Consider the following 15,523-nt stretch of genomic DNA (forward strand, 5'->3'; position numbering starts at 1 on the left):
TTGACAATAAAAATACGAAGCTGCAAGGAACCCCAAAGTCCTCTCAGAGAAAAAGGATCCAGTCCAAGAAGTACATATGGCACAAAGATCTAGAACACAGAAGTAGGAGGCAGGATGGACTCATCCTCAAGATGTAAAGCTGAGTAAGCAAGCCTGTATTTTTGCAGTTCTCTGGTTAATTTCCAGCCATAAGAAATACGGCCCAAGACTTCATAAAAATATCCCTAAAACAGTCCACATGCTTCTCAAGGCAGAAGGTAATTGTTACGAACAAATCCACACAAATTCTTGTGCCAAGAGCAACAAATTGAGAATAAAGAAGGAACAAGAAACATGAAAAAGGGGGCTAGTCAGAAACCAGAATGACAAATGTGGGCCATCCTCCCCTCCCAGCAAAACCAGAGGAAAGTGAACCTTTACAGCACCTCAAAGGCTTATTGCTATTAAGAAAGATCCAGCATAGCAGTCCTAAAGGATATTTTCATCATGGAGAAAGCTCCAGGAGCACTGCTGAGGGGGCATCATGTAGATCAGGGTCGTAACTCTGCACAATCAGTCCTTGGGATCACAGCCTCTAAGACCTGGAGGGAGATGACTAAAGTCAACCCCCATCCTATCTCTGCATCACCCCCATGGGCTCCTTCATGTGACTAGCCAGTTTCTGCCTCACCACTTTAAGGTATCTTGACTTACAGAAAGTTCTTTCTTATAATGAGCCAAATCTTTCCCCTGCAGAGTAGGGGCAGGGAGGAAAAGTTGGGGACTTAACAGAGTTGGCTACCTTTCTCTATGTCAGGTCCTCAAGAATATGAAAACAAGTCTAATGCTCCAAACTAAACATCCCCTTACTTCCTGTGACGTGAGCTCTAGTCTGTCGCTCTCTTGGCCAATGTCCTAGGGCCATGCTCCGGTTGGAACTGAGCACCAGGCCTAACTCCTGTCTGCCGTTGTGCAGCTATCCGTAGCCTGTTCTGGGGCAACAGCAGTGATATCTCAACGCACAAAGAACAAGAGGGCCCGCCCCAAAATCAGCCAGAGTTTGCGCTGTTCCTGCCAAAAATCCATGGGAAGGAGATTGGGCCCAGCAGAGGCGTCCCTGGGCTAGTGTCATTCATCTCTCCTTTCCCCTCTCCACCTCACTGTGGTCCTTACGGTGCTGAGCTTGAACGCATGGCTCCTCCTCCATTCTCTATAGGTACGACAGTTCACCGTCCCAAGGAACCCTTCACTAGGAGGGTGCCCCTCACAAACAATTGCCCCCACAACAGAAGAGCTCATTAAAAGCACCGAGGCACTGAGTAAGGAAACCTTCCTTTCCCCCTCAATAAAATGAGAGCCTAATCCACCACGGATGGAAATGGAGGGCAGCTCCCAGACTGGGCAGGGGTGGCTGGACTCCACGGCCTCCAGCACTGGCTCCCCAAGGCATCCCTTCCTTTTGGAGACCCCTCTGGCGTCTCAGGTCTGGAATCCAGCCATCTCTCTTAATGAAATCAAGCCCCAGCTCTCCAAGGCTGGCCCAGGTCAGAGACTCTTCGAACAGGAGAGCACCCAGAAGGAGGCGGGGCTGTTCAGATGCAGCTGCATGGCAGGGCTGGCTCCTTGCTTTTGGGCAACACCTTGCCATTTAGTGACCGTTTTTCCATTTATCACATCATTTAGTTCTCAGCATAATCCAGTGATACAGGTAGGGCAGGAGTTATTTTAACTTTCCTGATGAGGCAACTAAGGCCTGGAAGAGAGAAAGCGATCTTCCCAATGTATACAACACAGCAGAGTTGATTCTAGAACCAGGGTCTCTAGTCTCTGTCTGAGGGTCATGCACAGCTACACTAACGGTCATTTCAAAATGTCCCCATCTTAAATACTTGATACAAACACCAGCAGCCCAATGGAAAGTCTTAAAAGTTGACCCGTTCCGGGGACCTACTCTGGCTCCAAACAAGCAGCTTCCAGCCTGCAGCTCCAGCCCTCAACCCGTGATGGCGCAGTGACAAAAGGCATCTGTGAGGGGCCCACACGGCCACACCCTGGGGCACTGCAGGCCCTGCTGACTCAGGAGGAGCATTCCCACGGGTGACCATAGCCTGCTCCAGCCTGTTGCCCCGGGAGACAAGGGAATCAGCAAGCAAAGAGCTGCCCGCCCTGCCCAGCCTCTCAGGGGCCATAGCTTAGCCCTGCAGCTGGCAAGCACCCACCCCTTAGGTGTGACTCGGCCGGGTGCCCAGCCCTGCAAGCCCGTCCAGATCTCAGTTCCCGGTAACACCCTCATGCTTCGCCCTCCTGCATATGGGAGAAGAGTCATCCATCTGGCAGCAGCCCAACTCAGCAGCTGATTGGAACAGGGAGCGGCAGAAACCTGCACCAGATCAACCCTTCTTCCGCGAGGTAATTCAAACGTGAGTTTGAGTTTGAAGCTTCTGTTTCAAAGGATTGAACGTCAGGCTCATATAATGTGTCTCTCTTCTAAACAAGCGCGTTTTCTCTGCCACGAGAGGAGCACCTTCGGTGCTCTTCCACCCAGCATCCTGGGAAGCCATTCCTGCAGGTGTCATTCAGCGAGCGTCTACCAGGGTGTCGTCACATGCATCTAATGAGGGGATGGCACTGACTGCCCCATGGGCAACGTGCTAGGCGAAGGGCGATGTACAGATGCTAGGGAGAGTATAAGCTTTCTCGGTTCAAATCCCCGTTCACTTGCTTAATGGCTTTGTGACCTTGGGCACATTACTCAGCTTCTCTGCGCTTGCTTTCTTCTCCGCAAAATGGGATACCAGTACAGCGCACAGGGTTAGGGGAGCTAAATGAGACGGTCATACCGAAAGCACCTGAAAATGGTGCTGCGACTATAAGCCCTTGATTAACGTCAGCCATTATTACAGGAGCGTGTTGACTTAATCCTTTCAACAGCCCAAGGAGATGGGAACTATCATACAGGTGAGAAAATGAGTTCAGTGGCATTAAGCATGCTTCCCAAGGTCATAGCGCTAACAAGAGGCAAACTCAAGACCCTAAACAAGCCCCATTCTCGCATGTACGGCACTGAGCAGCGCAAACGTCTCCCAAGAACTCATTGTCTTATTTGGCAGGAGGGAATCAGTATTTGTTTTGTGCCTATCAAGTGCAGGACACTTGTTGGGGCTTTGCATACATTAACATAAGTAAACAAATAACTCCGGTTCAAATCAAAATGTGATTAGAGCCTCACTAAGTGCCACTGGAAGTCAGAGGAGGGCTCCCTCTTCCCTCCTCGGCTCCTGAGATGTGTGCGTGGATCAGGAGGTCAGGCAAGCTCCTGGACCCTCTGGCAGCAGGTTCATGCAGGCATCCCTAGTCCGTCTCCTTTGCACTATTCTGAGGTCACCAAATATCAAGCCTGTAAGAGCAAGCTCCACACAATTAAGAGTTTTACTCAAGTATCCCTACCCCCTGTCCTGGTTCCATCCTCAATAACCAGTATGGACTTAAAAATTGGTTTCTTACCCATCTCAGGAGGGCAACTCTACGGAGCAAAATAAATTTAACTCTAGGCACTTAACATTAATAATATTACTAAAGGTAGTAAGTATTCAGAAGAGATAAGATATTTCAAGGGAACGGTGTCTTCACTAAAATCTAAAATGTGGATTTGAACCACCATATTTAATACATAGCCTGGAAAAATCCATTCAAATGTTTCTTTATAAAAATTTGGGAAACATTAAAATGTAAAGAAATTTGAAATGTTCTTTTTTGCATAATATAAACCTGCACATTCAGTCTTACTCGATTTTGTTTCACATATACGCATATATCCGAAAAGCCTGAAATACATCAAAATACTAATAGTGGTTACCTCTGGAGCATGACTTAATGGAAATTTTATTTCCTTCTTTATATATTCCTGTATTTTACAAGTTGAATACAGTAAGTCTGTTATTTTTATAATATAGAAAGATACAAAATTTGTTTCAGTTTTAAATTAGGGCAAGGGAAAAGAGATTTGCCCATGTTGGCAACCAGTATTTTAAACTTGTGGAAAAGTCTAAGAATTCAACAATGATAGGAAAAGAACTAATTAAGAAAAATCAAGAGGGAGTGCCGGAGAGAGAAATAGGTGAAGCAATTTAAGAGGTACAAACTTCCAGTTATAAAGTAAGTAAGTCACAGGGATGAAAAGCACAGTATAGGGAATATAGTCAATAATATTGTAATAACATCGTATGCTGACAGATGGTAACTACACTTATCTTGGGTGAGTACTTCATAATGTATATAATTGTTGAATCACTATGTTGTACACCTGAAACTTATATAACATTGTATGTCCACCATATTTTACTCAAACAAAGAAAAATCAAGCAATGAGTTAAGGAATATAAGGGGATCATAATATATAATGTCTTTATAACTTAGCTCAAATTTTTCAACAAAGGACTAATGATACAGGTGCAACAGACTCTGTTTGGCTGTTTGTATCCATTTACAAAAGGTATAATGCATGCAAACTTATTTCTAGTTTTAAGCAACGGTGTTTAACTTTGGGGAAGAGGAGTCATAGACTCATTTGAGAATCAGTGGAGAGCCACAAACAATAAGCCTTTCCCCACAATGAGGACAGAAACACACACACACACATACACACACGCACACCACACCTCAGAAGTTTACATATAAATTTAGAAGCTTCCTAATCCTTGATACCCATCCACTTCTTCCCTGGAATCCATGAAACACAGATCAAGAAATTCTACACCAAGAATTTTCTTCTTTCAATCTTCCCCAAGTTTTGAATTAGGATTACGTTCAAGCACTGAGAAAAACTGAAAGAATAGAACAATGAACATCCATACACGTTCCACTTAGATTTAGCAGTTCTTGACATTTTTGTCATATTACGTTTATTTACACATTCACTGAAGCATTTGAAAATTATAAACATTATAACACATCACCCATAAACACTTCAGCATGTATTCCTTAAGAATAAAGATGTTCTGGGGCGCCTGGGTGGCTCAGTGTTTGAGTGTCTGGCTCTTGGTTTTGGCTCAGGTGGGATGATCTCTGCGTGGGATCGTGCCCCGCATTGGGCTCTGAGCTCGGTGGGGAGTCTGCTTGAGGTTCTCTCTTTCCGTCTCCCTCTGCCCCTCCCCCACCCCGCTCTCTCTAAAATAAATCTTTAAAAAAAGGAATATGTTCTTCTCCATAACAACAAACAAATTACACCCAAGAATATTAACAATAATTGTGTAGTATCTATTCTCATAAACCTTTTTCATATAATAAGAAGTCATGAAGAAGCTAAAGTCCTAGGAGAGGGCAAAGAGCTGCAGGTGATGTTCAGAAAGACTGTAGAGATGTTGCCCGGGAAAGAGAAGTGAGCAAAAGCATCCGTGTCCTGTGTCTCGGCAGATCTCTGGGCAGGAGCTTCCATGCCCACCACACCAGGTCCAGAGAGAGCATGTGGCCCAAGTCCTTACAGCAAAGGAGGAGACTCAGCAGGGCAGCTGCCCGGCTGGTGGCATCCCGTCCAGTGGCATCCCGTCCAGGGCCCGCAGGCTCTGACCTGGGCTGCAGGGCGGCCACAAATGCACCTCTTCTACATTCTCCGTCACAGACAAAGCCAATGACCCATTTCATGGTGTCCAGGTCCGCACCGCCCAGCGAAGGAGCCATCAGTAATCTCCCCCCAGTTCCTGGTCTTCAGCTTCCTCTCATCTTCCTGCCAATTCTCCCACACCTCACGACAACTGACAGGCTTGGCTGAACTTAGCCAGACCCAAGAAATCTGACTAGGCCGGTGTTAATCCTCTCTATTCAAACTGCACTTGTTTTTTCAACCTGATGGCTTTCTACAGTGATTTCCAAATGCCAGGAAATTGTAGAGTTCAAAGGTTAAAAAAAAAAAAAAAAGCACACCCATCCCTGCCCTGCCATAACCTCCACGTCAACTCCGCACGTAAATTCTCCTCAGATCCCCCCAGCACTTGCAACATAGCTTGTCTGTGCTTGTTCTTTTGACGTTGTTCTTCCATTATTTGCCTCCCCCACTAGACTGAGCTCCTTGAGAACAACAACCCTGTCCTTTTCAACACTGTACCCCACAGTGGGTCGAATGGTGACCCCCAAAAGATATGTCCAGGTCCTAAGCCCCAGGACCTATGAATGCAGTCTTATTTGAAAAAAGGATCCTCACAAATGTAATTGAATTAAGGATCTCCAGATGAGATTAGCCTGGATTATCCAGGTGGGCCCTAAATCCAATGTCAAGTATCCTCATAAGAGACACACAGAGGAGAGACACTCAGGAAGCAGAGGGTCCATACGAAGCTGGGGGCACAGACCCCAGGGATGTGCCCACAAGCCAAGGAACGCCTGGAGCCACCAGAGGCTGAAGGAGACAAGGGAAGAGTCTCCTCTAGAGACTTTGGAGGGAGGGTGGCCCTGCCAACACCTTGTTCCCAGACTTCTAGCTTCCAGAACTGTGAGGGAAGACATTTCTGTTGTTTTAAGCCTCCCCAGTTTGTGGTGATTTGTTACAGTAGCCTTAGGGAATGAATATACCCTCGTAGCACTGTCCCTGAAGAATAGTCTAAGAAAAGCATATTTGCTGAAGGATTGAAAAAGCTGAGGGTGTGGCCTTCTACCTTTCTCATACCCCATGGACAGGGAAGCATCTTTGAAGGCCCCTGGACTCTGGCTAACAAATATGTAAGGATCTCTATTCTGGTGTCAACTGAACAATGTGTTCCTTTAATGAGGTGTTTTAATCTCACTTTATATTCATTGTTCTGCCCGCCTTGATTTTACTGTGAGTGACTGGATTGACTTTTGATGTATTACCAGCACACTATAAATTATGAGCCTCTTTCTTTAAGGCTGGAGAGGGGAGGAACCCTACTTCCCTGTTCCGTTATTTCAGGCAAGGGTGGGAGCAGGTTTTCTGCGCCAGCAGCATCCTGATTATGATTCAGGATGTGCAGCCAAAGGCAAACAGTTCCTCTTCAAATTCAATCAAATAGGAAGGAGCTAAGGCCCAAACAAGAAAAGCCGGGTTCTCTTTGTGTGTGCAGCCAAGGGGTCCTGGGAAGCTGGTGGAGGATGACGCCCTATCCCAGGCTGAGCACGACCGAACTTACAGAGTACTTGGGAAATGTCTGCACGCATTCGTAACGGGATTCCAAGCCTGGCCTTACAGAGCCCCAGTCCAGACAATCCCAAATCCACCACCGGGGGAGTTACTTGCAGGCTATAAGGACAGAGGTTAACCAGATTTAAAACACCTATTTTTAATGTCTTCTTGGAAAAGATTCTGTGTGCCACTTCCCGCCGTGGACTGTGGCCATGAGGGGCCCTGATGATGGCTTCCGCGGACATGCTGTTCTGTGCACCTCAGAGCAGTGACTTTTCACTCGATAAGTCATGACCCCTTAATGGATTGAGAAATCCATTTAGTAAGAAGTGTCAGCACTTTTGCTTAAATGAAATAAAAGAGAAAAGCAAGTATCAGAGTGTATCCTGCACAGGAAGGGTAACTATTGTATCGTGAAATGTTGCTTCAGTTTCAAATATATATATGTGCCATATATTTGTGATAGAAAAGGGACTCCTCAACTGAGTATTGTAATCCAAAAAAAAAAGTTTGAAAGCCACTGTCGTAGAGAATCTGATCCACCAAACCAGAGAGAACTCCTTCCTCTTGTCCATGTCCCAGTTTTTAAGAAAATATTGGCAGTTATGATGGGCAACTCAATTAACGGGAATAATCCATTCGCTAGCTCGTAAGAGAGGTTGCCATACACAAGCAGAAGCATCCCTTCCCATCAATCCACTGGAGTGCCCTCCTCCTGTTGGAGCTCTACCATGCCTGAAGCTTGGCCCCCGATTCTTATTTCTACCCTTTGGTAGAGTCTCACCTGGTTCACTTCCATCTTCCCGGGACCCACTGTCATTCCTTGATAGTCCTGGAATTCCCACAGCCTTTCACAATTACTCTGCGACAGACTCAGACAGTCTCTGAGGAGGGAAAGGAACCACCTTAATTTCTCTCACCAACCATCCTCTTTATCTTCCTGTGCCTAAGTGTCCAATTTCCCCTTTCACCAATGTGCCAGGAAGATGGTCACTCTGGCTTCCATTAAGGATTCTCTCTCACCCACGAACTTGCTGACTCTCCTAGCCCAGCGGTCCGATACTCTGGCCCATGTCCCACCACTGCGCCTTGTCCCCTGCAGGGTCTGCCTCATGGATCTGCTACTAGTGTTCTGATCACTCAGGAAGACGGTAGCTAGAGCTTTCCGATCACACATGGTTAAGAACGGTGACTAACCGGGCTAGCAGAGCGGGGTAGGCTGGAGCGTGCACTTTGGCTTCAGCAGAACCAGGTCCAAGTTTTGGTGCTCTTGCTTTCCTGGCGGTTGACCTTGAGCACATTGTTTAACTTCTCTAAAGCCTCCTCTGTAAAATCAAGATAATGCTAACACCCATCTCACAGGATTTATGAAAGCCCATTTTTTTAAAAGATTGAACTTTCTGTGATGAATCCCTCTTGTGCATCTTATGAATGGACTTCACAAAAAGGTCTTTATTCTCTCCATGCTTTCAGGAATCTATATTACTTTGGCAAAATATGAAAAACAGAGAATTTCTGAAAAATATGTATGTCTAAAAAGTCAAGCCATTCCTAATACCTTAGATTTATAGAAAGTAAAAAAGCAAGGAACAAGGAGGGAAAGAAAGTTCTACATATGGTCTGACCTCCTGCGATGTGCCACAGGGGTCTTCTCATTCTTGCATTAACACCAGGCCGTGCACATCTTTCTGCCAGCAGCCTGGTCTGGCTTGCCGGGTCTGCAAGTCTGTTTCAGCACAAAGGATCCGCTTAATGGAAAGCAAGTGTGCTGAGGAAGAACCAGGCTCACATTTTCTTGTGCATTCTTTGCACAAAATAAAAACGATTCAATAACCCAAAATAACTGAGGTCGTGTTTGAAGGAACTGCCCTTTACATCTGGCACTGGTCTTTCTTCTAAGGTGGCCATAGATGGTGACATAAAAAAAAAAAAAAATGCAGTTGATTTTTAAAGGGTTTTAAAAACCCTCAGTAATGCATCCGTGGCACACCAATAGGAATAATACTAAGGCTCCCATTTTCTCTAAAGATCAAAAACATAAATAGACAATTCAGAGAAGAAATTAAGTTGCTAATAAATATATAAAACTAAGTTCAACGATGATCAAAGACACATGTAAAAGCAAAACTGAAACTCTACTCAAATTTGTAAATACTGAAAGCAATACTTAACGTTAGTGTAGGAATGAGAAATCAGGCATTTTTCTCTGTTGATGGGAAGAGAGAAGATCAAACTTCTGACAAAAATTTGGTAATACAAATCAATAACTTCCGAAGTTCCATACCCTTTGGATAATAATTTAATTTCCATAAGTACATTAAAGGGGAATCACCAGACAAGTAGGTATGTAGATACGTGCATAAAAATTCTCACTATAGTCATGTTTGTAATAGTGAAAAATTATAGTCTACATCTCTAATAAGGAAATTGATAAATCAATGATGGTTTCGGGCGCCTGGGTGGCTCAGTTGGTTCAGTGACTGCCTTCGGCTCAGGTCATGATCCTGGAGTCCTGGGATCGAGTCCCGCATCGGGCTCCCTGCTCAGCAGGGGGTCTGCTTCTCCCTCTGCCCTCTTCCCTCTCGTGCTCTCTGTCTCTCATTCTCTCTCTCTCAAATAAATAAATAAAATCTTTAAAAAAAAAAATCAATGATGGTTTCTCACTCTGATGGAATATTATGCAGTCATTTAAATTGTATTTTAGGAATATTTAACGACATAGGCACAGCTGTAGGGTCGAAAACTTTGCACATAGAATGTTCCAAATTAGGTAAATAGAAACATAGATAAAAGAAGGTCAAAATGAAATATACTAAAATATTAACAGCAATGATCTCTGGATGGTAGGGTTATACATAAATTTATACTTTATGTATTTCCAAACTTTGAAAATTGGGCATGTATAACTTTTATGGTTATATGTTTGGATTACTACCATGCTATACTAGAGCTCTTGCGAGAGTAAGCTGACTAAATGCACAGACATTTAGCTGTCAACTCCAATGTCCCGACTGGTGGGAAGGATTGCATGTATTCTAATGATCCCATCCCTTAAGGGGTACAACACATACAGGGATGAACAATCTGAAAAAAAAAGAATCAAAGATAATCCATAATCAGTATAGGATATGATCAGCACAAAGCCTTCCACGTTCAGGCACATCTCAGAGATACCGTGGGTTCAGTTCCAGACCATGGCAATAAACGAATACCACAATAAAGCCAGTCAAATGAGTTTTTTGGGTTTTCCAGTGCATGTAAAAGTTATGTTTACACTATAGTGTAATCTATTAAGTATGCAAGAGCATTATGCCTTAATTAAAAAGCACTTTATTGCTAAAAATGCTATTATCTGAGCTTTCAGCAAGTCCTAATCACTGATCACAGATCATCATAACAAATATAATAATAATGAAAAACTTTAAAATATGGTGAGAACTACCAAAATGTGACACAGAGACATAAAGTGAGCAAATGCTGTTGGAAAAATGACTAGCTCCACGCAGGGTTGCTACAAACTTTCAATTTGTAAAAAAATGCGATATCTGGGAAGTGTGATAAAGGGAACCATAATGAAACAAGGTATGTCCGTAGTAGGTACTCAATAAACTATTTACCTTCTCTTTAGTAACAGATGAACAGAATAAGCAGTAAATGCTACTGTGATCAGATGGGAAGAATCCTGTGACCCTGAGGAGAGAAAAGCACACTGTCAGGGAAGGGTCTGTAGAAAGCCTGGTCCTTGCACTGGAGCTTAATGGAGTGGCTAATTGTGTGCAAGTGTGGAGGGTGGGGGAGGGGAGGACCTGTGGTGGAGACAGGCATTCCTCCCAGGCACCCCAGAGATACGGCTCATGGCCTCCCTGGCCTGGCAGTTTCGACACACTCCTTTCAAGCTATGCTAGAGCCTCCTTAAATATTTATCCTCTTCCTAAAGCAGCAAGAAACAAATGGAGGCACAGGACTGTTGGGATCCCCAGCAAGTGGCAACCGCTGCTCAAGCATGTCCATCCCTTGGTCATAGTTTCTTCTGAGTGCTGATGAGGCTGGATCCTGAGGAACCAGTCTTTTATTTTTTTTTTTTTAAGATTTATTTATTTATTTATTTATTTATTTGAAAGAGAGAGCTAGTGAGAAAGAGAGTTCAAGCACGGGGAGAGGGAGAGGCAGGCTCCCTGCTGAGCAAGGAGCTGGACATGGGGCTCCATCCCAGGAGTTTTTCAACTTTCAATGAGTACTTTTGACTTCTCGGACAGCCGTATGAATTTTTGTGAATTTGCATGGTATAGATTCCTAAGTTTTATAAACCAATTAAGCTCCCTACTAAAAGAAATGCCTCGGGCGCCTGGGTGGCTCAGTTGGTTAAGCGACTGCCTTCGGCTCAGGTCATGATCCTGGAGTCCCTGGATTGAGTCCCACATCGGGTCCCTGCTCGGCGGGGAGTCTGCTTCTCCCTCTGACCCTCCTCCCTCTCATGCTCTCTGTCTCTCATTCTCTCTCTCGCAAATAAATAAAATCTTAAAAAAAAATAAAATAAAATAAAAATAAAAGAAATGCCTCGCCTCCTGACCATTTTGTGCTTTGTAACTCCATGGGTTGGCAGTCTGAGAGACCAATTCTCTTTTGGCTTCCAGTTGTCTTAGAATGTGTGTGTGTGTTTATATTTTGGTGCTGAGTTATTTTCTAAGAGAAAGTCCTTGCTTTATCATCACTTTGTTCATTTTCCCCTGGTGACCAGGAAGATCAGAGCTGAATTTAGTGTCCAGAAAAGCCAACCTGGTTATGTTACAATCCTCTTTCAGCAATTCTTAATCTTTTCTGGCTCACAGATTTCTATGGGAATTTGACGGAAGCAAAGAGCCCACAACACATATGCGTAGAGTATGTTCTGATCGCTCCTTTTGGAAATCCTCAACTACAGTATTTTATGTTTTATTTGTGTTATTTTCCAGTGCCTCAAATGCTGATGTACACAAGGACTTCAAGACACGGGGGAGATGCTGACAAGAGTTAGAAGGGTTTGCAAAACAGAAGGGGTAGTCAGCACTTTCTGAGGAAGAGTATTTCTCTGGGAGTGGATCACAACTTAGTCCTGTAGTCTGGGGTAAAAGGACCAGACCAAATTGAAGTCCTGATTTTATCACTAGCAGGTTCTGTCTTGAACATACCTTTGCACTTCAGTGAGCCTCCGCTTCCTTAGCTGTAAACTGAGAACACTCCATGGGGCAGTGGGAGATTAAGGGGAAGACTCAATGTTGGAAGAGTTGGCTACACTGTAAAGTGTGGTGCAGTTGAGGGGATCCAGTAAGACTGGTTCCTCATGGGGGCACCTGGGTGGCTCAGTCAGTTAAGCGTCTGCCTTCAGTCAGGTCATGATCCCAGGGCTCTGGGATGGAGTCCTGCATCGGGCTCCCTGCTCAGCGGGGAGTCTGCTTCTCCCTCTCCCTCTGTTTGCTCTCTCTCTCTCTTTCTCTTTCAAAAAACAAAACAATTTTTTAAAAAAATAATAATAAATTTGAAAAACGTGAAGCCAGCAGAAAAGAGACTTGCCCTAAATATATTTGGGAAACGTAGCTTAGAATCCACATAAACATGCTGGAGGTATGTATCAAATGTTGCCCTCCCCCCAAAAAAAGGTCCCAAATTATCCATTTTCAGAAATAGAAAACTTGTACATTTCATATTAACATTCAAATAATTCAGTTGCTAGTAGCTGAAGAAGAGTTTAATTTCTTAGCCATATAAAGGCTCTGCCTTTCTAATCTGGTTTACTCTGTTAATCTACTTACTATACCTTTCTTCAAAGATAATGAAGTGGTGAGTGCCCGCCTCCTTTCCAGGTCTATTTTTCCAAATCCGGAATTAACAGGATCCTAATAAATAAAAGGGTTTGTTAGTAGAATTGGATTTTTCGGTCTTGAGGGGTTTTTGTTGTTGTTGTTGTTGTTGTTGTTTTGTGGGTTTTAAAAAAAATCCAGAGGTTCTCTTTTCCTCACTCTATTTAACCCTGGAGAAAAAGAAGTTTAAAAAAAGCATTCTTGGTAAGGCGACTTTCACAAAGCCAGTGGAACCACAAAGCCTCCCCCAAGGCTAAATCTCTCCTCCGAGCCGGTTGGTGCGAAAGTCCAGAGTTAAGGGGTTCTTTCCTCGGGCCCTTTGAAATAGACGTAATTAGCGCTTACGCAAAGGTGATGATACATTGGTATCATATACAGCAGGAGCCGGCAACTATGTCCTGTGGGGCATTCCTAGTTGCACCAGAGACCATGTGTCCTGCACAGACACCACTGGCCCCTTCCAGAGAAGGCTCGCCAACCCCTCCAAGCGTCTCACCTTGATCCTCAGGACTGCCTACGGAGAAGCAGCCTCTTGCTTACTGGTCACACGGATTTCGGAAAGAATGAGGGTTTGAGATTCCTTCCGGAATACTACTTGCAAAGAATACCAATGTACTGGGGTCAATGAGGGGACTGGGGGGAGGGGACTGTAGGGAAGAGGGTTAGGAAGGTGACCCCAAAAGGAGAAAATGAGTCCAAAGGAGGGAGACCTGCCAGTGTCTGAGCACTAGGGCTGAACAGGAAAGCCCGAAGCCGCAACTGCCCCTCCTGCTGCTGTCCCCTCCCCACGCGCCCCCTAATGTCCTTGGTGCACACGGGGGCTGGGGGGGGGGGAAGAGGGGGAATAGCCAGCTGGCCCCAGCTCCTGGGAGACAGCCGCCTGCACCTTCTCCCAGCTCCATGGGCAGTCACATCACATTGGGAGGTTGATAGCAGCTACGATAGGAATATTTATCCCAGAAAAATAGGCAGAAGCTACAAATCAGAACTCCCCACGCCCCCGCCAAGAACTGACTGTTATCTCCCAGCACAGCCCAGCACATCCAGACGTAAGAGGAGGCTGCGGTGCCCCTCCCCGCCCAGCTGAAGGGGTGCTGGCTGCTGCCAGTTCCCAGCTCTGTCCCTCTCCCTTGGAGAACTGCCTGCAGCTGAAGGTCTGCCCTTTCCCTGTGGCACCTCCTGCAAAAGCTAGCCCCTGCTGGGTGAACAAGCCAGACCCAGCTCAGTTCAGAGGCACTCCAGCTCTGAAGTCCCCTTTGGGTTCAGCTGAAGCCTCTGTTGCAATTGCCTCAGAGAGACAGAGTGACTGAGGGACCCAAATGTTCCCCACCAACTTCCTTCTTCATCCTCTCCTGTCTTGAATGATCTGTGTTGTTTAAGGTTCTTTCTAGAGTATTTTTCTCAAACAGGTGCCTGGGTACCTGGGTAATGCATTTTTCCGCCTGACCAGCAGGATGCATTTTGGCTAGCTCTAGGATTTTTCAGACATCAAGTTCCCATTATTAGAGGTGTGATAGGTGACCCCCACCTCTTTCCTTTTCCTTTATAACTAACGTTTCCCTCTTTGTATTGAAGAGGGAAGGAGGTTCTCTTTACACCTGCCTTTCAAGAATTGTATCTGGCTGGGCTTAGGTGTGTGGCTTTTCATCCCAGTGACCCCACGAGTTCTTTATAAACCTCAGACCCCAGTCTTTTTCATGCAGGGCCGTTGTCTTCTATCATTTGCCTAATTTTTCCCTGTCCTTCAGCTGTTTCCAACTGTTTCTTTTTCTCCTCCCGGAGCTCCCGTGATTGACATCTTAGGTGTCCCGCCTCCAGCCTCCTGGGCTCCTATTTTGCCCACATGATTTCCATCTCTTTGTATCCTTGTTCTGTGTTTGGGATATTGTTGTACTTGTTCTTCTAAGTCTGTATTCTGCTTTAATTAACTCAATTAGTATTTTAGTTAAAAATATGTTTTAATTCCAGGAAGTCTTTTTTTTTTTTTTTTTTCTTTTTTCCTGGTACCGTGTTTGAATGCCCTTGTTAATTCTGCTCAGGCTTTCAGTGCTATTTTCTGGAAGAGCCGTTTGGTGGGCTCTTCTTCTCCATCTCTCTGCCTGCTGAGCCCCCTCACATGCACAGTTTTCTTTTATCTGTCCTTTGAAGCTCAGGGCCAGCTTCTAGGGGTTCCTTAAGTGACAACAGTCCTGCGGGGAGCTGCAGATAGGGCGTCAGTTCCAATCAAGGCACCAGGAGGAAGGAAGCCTCTCGGCTCCGCTGTCTTCCCAGGTTCAGCTTCTCCTCAACAGCCTGGCACCAGGGAGGTGGCTCATGAATGCTGATGGAGCCCAGGGCCCACCACAGGTAGAGCCTCATCCCCACGCTATCTGTGGGGTCAAAGTCCAGCTGCAGCTCCCATCCCCAGGTCTCTAACTGAGCCCTGCTTGCCCTTGCTCCTCCAGGCTCCACCTCCATCGTTCCTAGCGGTTGCTTCACCAAGAGAAGTACCAGGTTGGAGCTGGAAGTTAAGGGCAGCCAGTGCACCATCTTATGAAAATCTCCACTCTACCCCCAGCCCCTTAATAAAAACGAA

The 15,523-nt window shown here is 45.2% G+C and overlaps 1 long non-coding RNA gene across 4 annotated transcripts in view; it reads right to left on the minus strand.

Annotated features, from left to right (window-relative positions):
- Positions 1 to 15,523, minus strand: part of LOC115941221 (uncharacterized) — a 34,317-nt gene that overhangs the window by 11,251 nt on the left and 7,543 nt on the right. For 3 of the 4 annotated variants that reach the window (XR_014148805.1, XR_014148800.1, XR_014148797.1), the window contains exons 2-6: positions 12,906 to 12,984; positions 10,729 to 10,801; positions 8,737 to 10,195; positions 8,309 to 8,436; positions 7,896 to 7,995 (exon numbers count right to left, since the gene is read on the minus strand). This is a non-coding gene — a long non-coding RNA (uncharacterized LOC115941221). The remainder of the gene's footprint in view (positions 1 to 7,895; positions 7,996 to 8,308; positions 8,437 to 8,736; positions 10,196 to 10,728; positions 10,802 to 12,905; positions 12,985 to 15,523) is intronic. The other variant, XR_014148804.1, reaches the window with a different exon arrangement.

Source organism: Leptonychotes weddellii, chromosome 1 (genome assembly GCF_054177405.1).
Source record: "Leptonychotes weddellii isolate Sample4059 chromosome 1, ASM5417740v2, whole genome shotgun sequence".
NCBI classification, from domain to species: Eukaryota; Metazoa; Chordata; class Mammalia; order Carnivora; family Phocidae; genus Leptonychotes; species Leptonychotes weddellii.